Raw genomic sequence first — 8073 nt, forward strand, 5'->3', positions numbered from 1 at the left:
TGCTCAATACATACTTACAGAGTGTCCACTATGTGTCAGCTGTTGTTATAGCACAGGGGATAATGCAAAAAACTGGCAAAGCCCTGCCCTTATGGCAATTTCAGTCAGCAGGGGTGGATATACATAAACAAATAAACAAGTAAATATGTAGTATGTCAGATGGTATTAACTACTATAAAAGGAACAATAAAGCAGAGTAAGGAGTAAAGGGAATACTGTACAAGGGGAGTGACCTGGATGGGCTTCTGTATTAAGGTGTCATTTGCGTAGAAGTTTAAGAGAAGTGAAGGAGCAGGCCATATGAATATCTGGAAGAAGAATTTTCAGACAGAGGGAGCACAAAGTACAAAGTCTCTAAAGTAGGAGTACACCTAAAGTGTCTGATTTGTGATAACACGTATGAACCTGGAGAATACTATATTAGTGAAATAAGCCAGGCACAGAAAGACACATACAACATGATTTCACCTACAAGTAGAATCTGAAGTTGAATTCATGGAAGCAGAGTAGAATAGTGATTACCAGGGATTGAGGGTTGGGAGAAGGAATTAGATGTTGATTAAACGATATACAATTTCAGTTAGGAGGAATAAGTTCAAGAGATCTATTGTACTGCATCATAACTATAATTAATAACAATGTATTGTATACTTGAAAATTGGTAAGAAAGTCGATTTTAAGTGTTATCACCACAACAAATAAATATGTGAGGTAATGCATATGTTAATTAGTTGAATTTAGCTATTCCAGAATGTATACTTATTTTAAAACATCATGTTGTACACCATGATATGTGTAAATATATATAATTTTTATTTGTCAATTAAAAAAAGCAGCAAGAAAACCTGTAACAGGAGCAAAATGGGCAAAGAAGAGAGTGGCAGGAGATGAGTTAGGAAGGGTCAGGTAAAGTAGGTCCTTATGGGACTATAGGGACTTTTGGCTTTTAATCTGAGTGATATAGGAAGCCAGTGAGAATTTTAGGAACAGAAGCAATAAAATCTGACAGAATTTAAAAATCACTCTGTTTTCTATGTTGAGTGTAGACTGTAGGCATCAATGGTAGGCCAACAGTGGGCAGCAGGGCCAAGGATAGATAGGCATTGCCACAATGCAGATGGAATAGAGTGATGGCTTGGACTGTGTCCAAGTGACTATAGCTGCATAACAGATTACCCCAAATATGGTGGATTAAAACAGCCATTTTAGTAGGCACATGCATTCTGTGGGTCAATAATTTGGAAAGGACACAGTGTTCTCTCTGTTCTCCAATATCTGGGGCCCCTAAGATTCCAAATCCTGGGGGTGATTCAACACCTAGGGACAAGTACTTTGTCTCATAATAATGGTTAGAGAAAAAAAGGATTGTTGAGAAGGATAACAAATAAATGAAGTGGTATCTGGAGGCAGACATGGGGTCAAGATAGGAGAAACTAAGCATATTGTCAAAAGATGGGCAAGATTAAATATATTTGTGTTGAGGAGAAAAATTCTGTGAGTTAAACAAATTGATAATGCAAAAGACGGAAAGTCTAGAATCCAGAGGCTAAATGGAAGGGTTGGACTCTGATGGGAGCAGGAACACTTTGTGTATTAGGAAAGAAGACTGAGAGTGAAGGCAAGTTTTAGCTTAGTTAGTAGATTTGATGGTGAAAAGATGAGGGAGTTGGTACTTATGGGACTATAGGGACTTTGGCTTTTAATCTGAGTGATATGGGAAGCCATTGAGAATTTTAGGAAGGAATTCTGCTTGCTTCTGTTTTCTCAGTGACATATGCAGCAAGGTCATTGACTGAGTGGAAGGCTGGGGAGGAGATGTAGTGGGTATATAGAGAGAAGATGTGAAGTGTTCATTTTGGAGAGTGAGAGGTATACTACATGTCCCCAGAGTATTGAGTGATAATCATGAAATTAAAGTGCGACCTGTTTAGCAAAGTTACATGCTTTTTTTCCCACAACTTTGGTTGCTTGGATGTGTCCACAGAAAAGATGAATATTTGGATTTAACCAAGGTAAGAGTTTATCGGGTAAGTGCAATAGAGGGAGAGATGGGCAAGGGAGCTAAGAATCTTTTCAAGTGTGTAATTGTAATAATGTGCCATAAAATTTAAGCTTGAATAAGGAAGGAAGTGAGAATATGAGGGGACACATCAGAACAATGAAAAAGTGGAGGGGCATCAATGGATAGAAGGTCTTGATGATATCAAAGAAATTGTAGGGATGAAAATCTGGAGTAGGTGAGCTGGAAGGACAGAAGGTATTGGATAGAGACTGATTGTAATAAATCCCAATTGGTTGTGATGTGTAACTCTTTTTATACACTGTTGGATTTGATTTGCTAAGATTTTGTTGAGGATTTTTGCATCTATGTTTATGAGAGATATTGGTATGTAGTTTTTCTTTCTTATAACATCTTTATTTGGTTTTGGTATGGGTCATGCTGGCCTCAAAGAATGAGTCAGAAAATATTTTCTCTGCTTTTATATTCCTGAAACTATTGTGGATGATTAGTATTATTTCTTCCTTAAATGTTTCGTGGAATTCACCAGTGAAACCATCTGAGCTTGGTGCTTTTTTAGGGAATTCTTGATTCAACTTCCGCAATAGATATAGTCCTATTTAGATTATCTGCTTCTCCTTATGCAAGTTTGTGCAGAGGCTGAATAGTATGATTGAAATTGAGGTTTTGGAGAAGGTACACACATAGTGATGATGACTAAGTCAAGGATGACTATGTGCTGAATCTAAACTCTGGGGAGTCCCAGAGGCCATTTTCTATACATGCAAACACATTTTTGTGCACACATATATAGTGTATATATTTATACAAATGGGATTGTATTATACGGATGGTGTTTATACAAATGGGATTGTATTATACAAATGGGATTGTATTATATGAATGGGATTGTATTATACGGATGGTTTTTTTTTTTTCCATTTTACTGTATTTTGAGCTTCCTTCCATGTTAGTATTCACTTGTTCAATTGGTATTTATTGAGCAGATATACAATGGTTTAAAAACCAAAGTGCTTGCTCTGATAGAATTTACATTTTGATGGGGGTGGTAGTGGAGACAATATGCTCATAAAAATACTTAAAGAAGAATTTCATGTTCCAAGTGCTAGACCATGGAAGGTATAAATTAGAGTAACGAGATAGAGATTGATGTGGGGAGAGGACCACAAGAGGTAGGCTTCTTTCAGCTGTGACTTGAATAATGTGAAATAATTAGCCATGCAAAAATCTAAATGAAGAGCATTCCAGGTAGGGAAAATTTGGGGGAAGTGAGTGAGAAAAAAATAGCTCTATATTTTGAATGCCTACTACAAACCATGTGTATATTCTAAACATTTGATATACATTGCTTCATGCTATCCTCATGCAAACCCGAAGAGTAGAAAGTACTATTATTGCCATATACTGAGAAGGAATTGAGCCACAGTCTGAGTAAGTAAATTGCTCAGGCCACATAACTCTGGTGTGTGGTAGAGTTAGTGCTCAGTTCAGGCAGGTTTACCCCAGAGACCATGGCATATCCTTTTTTCCCTCCCCTCCCCTCCCCTCCCCTTGCCTCCCCTTGTCTCCCCTTTCCTTCCCTCTCCTTCCCTTCCCTTCCCCCGACTTGTTTTTCTAAGATGTGCTTTCACTCTGTTACCCAGGTTGGAGTGCAGTGGCACTATCTCGGCTCACTGCAACCTCTGCCTCCCAGGTTCACGCAATCCTCCCACCTCAGTCTCCTGAGTAGCTGACCACAGGCACGCGCCACCATGCCCAGCTAATTGTATTTTTGGTAGAGACAGGGTTTCGCCAAGTTTCCCAGGCTGGTCTTGAACTCCTGAGCTCAGGCAATCCACATGCCTCAGTCTCCCAAAGTGCTGAGATTACAGGTGTGAGCCACCATGCCTGGTGCATTGCCTATCCTTTTACTGTATGGCCTCTAAGGGCCCTTCCAACTCAAAGATTCTATATTTATCTAATGTGGTATTTTATTGACACAGTAAAGGTAATGCCAGAAGTAAAAAGCTAACAGGATAATAAGTGAAGGACCTCCTGTAAAATGACTTACACTTTATGAAAACCTACATGTATGGGAACTTCATGTGATGTTATGGTATTCAGTTGTTGAACATACCATAATTCTTATCCACCAGAAGCAGACATATTCAAAACCAGGATGCCACAAATAAATTAAAATCATGACACATAGAAATATGGAAATTACATGACTCTGAAAAGATAGAAATGTATAGAGACTTATGTTTTCTTTACTACAGGATATAAGTAGAGCCTTGAACCTGTTTTTCAAAAATTCTATCTTGGTGACATATTCATCATTTGGCCCCAATATGTGAAACAGTTTTGCTCACTCACCTCTTACCCCTCCTGGCTGTCTACACCTTTCCTCTTACTTCTTCCGTTGTATGAATAGAGAAGTGTAAATGTGATGTTATAATAACCCAGAGGCACACATTTTCTTGGGCAAGCAAGTCTCAATGGGAAAAAATTTGGAGAGATAGAATCTTTCAACTCTTTCTAGTTATTCTGTGTTATTATTTAGGACCTGGATTCCCAAGGGTCGGTGCTTATTTGTGTGGCTTACTCTTATTTTCCTTCCTTGTTGTTATCTGACATTTCTACCCTAAGGTATGAAAAATCATATGCTAGATCCACTGCTCAGGCAACATTAATACTTACTATTTGAGAATCTGATTTTCCAGGTATTGATGAACAGTAGTACAAATGAATCAGTGGACAAATTTAATTATATATTCGATTTCCTTAAATTCTCACCTCTTCCTCAGTTCCAGTTAGAGAGAAAGACTTGCTTAGGCATCTTGCTCCAGGAGGTGGACTTTTATGTTGAAAGTCATGCTTCCTTTCAGGAATTCTATTTGTGTTCAAGTTTTGGGTATGGCACTAAGATACCTTTAATCAAGAAAAGAAGTACTGGGAAGTCACTGCTGTTCCTGCCAACAGCTAGCATCTCCTATAGAGTTGGCATTAGAGACAGGAAGAGAATACACTCTGTTTCCAAGTTGTGGGATAGCAATGAAAGATAACTGTAAAAAGATAAGAGGCAGTTATGTTGGGAAAATGGATTAAATGTTTTCTTTTTCATGTACTAGTTGTTTGTGAGTACTTTGGATTTCTATAAATTTTACTGGGTAAACAGTAGCCTGTTGATTTTGACAGTGTTGAAAATAAGAGAAAAGATTGAAAAAAATAATTGTTTCTTAAACATAGGTTGTAGCTGGGGAAAATGCAGAAGTAAAATGTGGATAAATACAGATATTTTTCTTTGAACAAGTAAAACGAATGTATCAATCTGAAATCTGGATTTGCCTTGAGTAACAGGAGAAATAAGACAGGATGCAATAATTGAAGAGGAGAGGCAAATCAGGATGCAATAACTGAAGGTAAAAGATAAGACAGGATGGAATAATGAACAGGAGGGATAAGACAGGATATAATAACTGAATGGGAGAGATAAGATAAGATACAGTGATTGGAGAGGAGAGATAAGAAAGGATGTGATAAATGAAAAAGGCAAGACAGGATGTAATAAATGAGAGGGAGAGATCAGACAGATACAACAAATGAGAGAGAGAGAGAGAAGACAGGATGCAATAAATGGATATGAGAGGTGAGACAGGATGCAGTACATGAGCAGGTGAGATAAGACAGGGTACAAAAATAAGTGGAAGAGATAAGACGGAATAACTCAATGGGAAAGATAACATGACACAATAAATGAAAAAGAGAGGTAAGACAGGATACAATAAGTGAACTGGAGTGATAAGACAGGATGCATATAGTAAATGAGCAGGAAAGATAAGACAGGATGAAATAACTAAATAGGAAAGATAAAACAAGCAGGAGTAACTGTTCAGAAGAGATAAGACAGGATGCAGTAAGTGAAATGGAAAGATAAGATAGGATGCAATAAAAGGGCAGGAGAAATAAGGAAGAGTGGAATATCTGGATTGGAAAGTTAAGACAGGGTGCAATAACTAAGCAGGAGACATAAGACTGGATGCAATAACTGAACAGGAGAGATAATCAGGATGGAGTAAATCAATAGGAGATGTAAGATAGGAAGTAATAACTGAAAGGGGGAAAATATTAGCTTATTACAGACAGATTCTCCTTCCTACTAGGGAATGCTCTCTGAAGCTGGTAACATTGAAGGATGAGTAGGGTGGACTTGCAAAGAGGAGGAAAAAGCATTACAACAGGAGAAAGAAGAATATGACTGTGCTATTAAAATATGGGAAAGGCAGCACTTAAGTCTACCTGGGTATCATAGAATTTATAAAAGTGAATACTTTGATGCCTAAAGAAAGCATGAAAGTTGGGTAAAAATTGGAGACATTCATTTACTTATACTTTCAAAATACAAGTATTGAGCACAAACTGTTCAAGGCACAATCCCAAGTGGAGGGATACAAAGATGAACAAGTAAGACCCCCAATTTACCCTCATGTAGCTTGTATTTTAATGAGGGAGAAAGACATTATTATAGTTATTATAAGTAATAAATGATGAGATCATATAACAGGGACATCTTAACTGTTGTGGAGGGACCAGGAAGTGAAGAGTATCACAAGGCGAAGCTTCCAAGGTGCGAAAGGACTTCTTTAGGATTTTGACCTTTATGCTAAGAGCAAAGGGATGGTTTTAAGCTACAGAGTGATGTGATCAGCCTATTATTTTTAAAAAGCTCTCTCTGCCTGCAGTTTAGAATAGATTTGTGGAGTAAGAATAGGTATGTGGAAGACCAGGCAGTAGATGATAGTAGTTTGGACAAGGAAGATGACAGCAAAGATAAAGAGAAATTGATGGTCTTGAAAGATGTTTAGGAGTAGTAAAAAAAAGTTAATGATTGATTGGATATGGGGGAATGAAGGACATGTAGATTTCAAGGCTGATTCCTAGCTTTTAGCTTGAGCCAATCACGTAGATAATGTTGCCATCCACTATGATAGAGTGGTATGGGAACAAAAGCAAGTTTTAAAGAGAGGAGGGGAAGGTCATGAATTCATCTTGGCTGTGTTGTGTTTGAAGTGCTTATTAGTAGCGAGATTGAGTCGGACTCTCAGGGGAAAGAATTAGGCTTGGGATATAAAGTTGGAATTCATAGGTTACGAATAGCAATGGAAGCTAAGGGAGTGGATGAAATCATTTAGGGAGAAAATGTAAAGTGAGAAGAGATGGGGGTCTAAGATGGGACCTTGAGTCATATCACATTGAGCTCACATAAACACTAGAAGGTTACAGAGAGGAAGTTGAAATGACAAAGGAGAGAGGAGGAGAGACTAGAGAGCCAAAGCTCTGAAGAAAACCAGGGCAGGAAAAAGTCTTGGAAATCAGGTGAAGAGATCAATTTCAGAAAGAAAGAATGGTCAGATGTATAAAATATAGTTGGAAGGTTATGTTAGTTAAGACTTGAGAAGTGTCCATTTGATTTAGCAACAAATGAATCATTGAATCATAGTGAGATCCATTTCAGTGAGGTGGAGGGAGCAAAAACTATTTTGAAATGAATTAAAGAGTAGGTGGGAGGTGAGGAAATGAAAACAGCGTGTATACACAATTCTTTTCAGACACTTTGTTGTAAAGTTGAGATGTGAGAAAAAATCTGGAGAAAGAAATAGGATCAAGAGAGAGTTTAAGAAACGATCCAGTAGAGTGGGAGATATTGGGGATGAAAATGAAAGAGAAGTAGTCTATTATATAAATCTTCCAAAAAAGAAAGGAGGGAGGGAGTGAGATTTAGTGCCAAGCAGAGAAGATGACCTTGAATTGGAGGAGATACCTCCTCACTGGAAGGAGCAAGATGGTTTGGCAGTGTAAATGTGAGTCCATTTCCTTTTGAGCAAGATGGCTTGGGAGTATAAACGTAAGCCCATTTCCTTTTGGTGACGTCTATTTTTTTCTTTTTTTTAATTTAAAATATTTAATTGACAAATTGTATATTTTCAAGGTGTACAGCTTGATGATTTGCTATACATATACATTGTGTAATGATTACATCAATTAAATCAACACATCCATCACTACCCATGTTG

The sequence above is a fragment of the Pongo abelii genome, chromosome 19 (genome assembly GCF_028885655.2).
Source record: "Pongo abelii isolate AG06213 chromosome 19, NHGRI_mPonAbe1-v2.0_pri, whole genome shotgun sequence".
NCBI lineage: Eukaryota > Metazoa > Chordata > Mammalia > Primates > Hominidae > Pongo > Pongo abelii.